Below are 482 nucleotides of genomic sequence, written 5' to 3' on the forward strand. Positions count from 1 at the left end.
GATGCTCTGCCAATATGTTTCATCGCTCTGCCAATATGTTTCCTCGTTTGCGAGGAGCATGCTTCCAGGAGATGCAGATAATTTTGTGTTACTGTTTTTATATCGTTTGGGTGTTTTCTATGGCTTCTGCGCATGCTAAAGTTGCCGCAGCGCAGCCGAAGCCTGACCATTTCTTTCTTCGAATGTGCTCTCTGCAGATCCCTGCCCGTCGCCCACCCCAGTTCAGACTCCTGAAGAAGCGTGAAAGAACAGTCAACCGCGCCTACGGAGGCACCCGTTGCCACTCTTGCGTTCGTGAAAAGTGGGCATTTTGGTTTTCTCTACTCATCTTCTGCTTGCTGCCTTCTCACTCGTAGTAGACGAGCAGATTTTATCCATAGCCTTACCTCGTAACAAATGTTTTTCCTTTTTTCCCAAGGCTGCCCTGCACATATGCTTTTGTTGTTTTGCTGACGTTTTGCATTCCGCAGGGTTCTTCGTGC

This window comes from Eimeria mitis, genomic scaffold (assembly GCF_000499745.2).
Source record: "Eimeria mitis Houghton genomic scaffold, Emh_scaff4325, whole genome shotgun sequence".
NCBI classification, from domain to species: Eukaryota; Apicomplexa; class Conoidasida; order Eucoccidiorida; family Eimeriidae; genus Eimeria; species Eimeria mitis.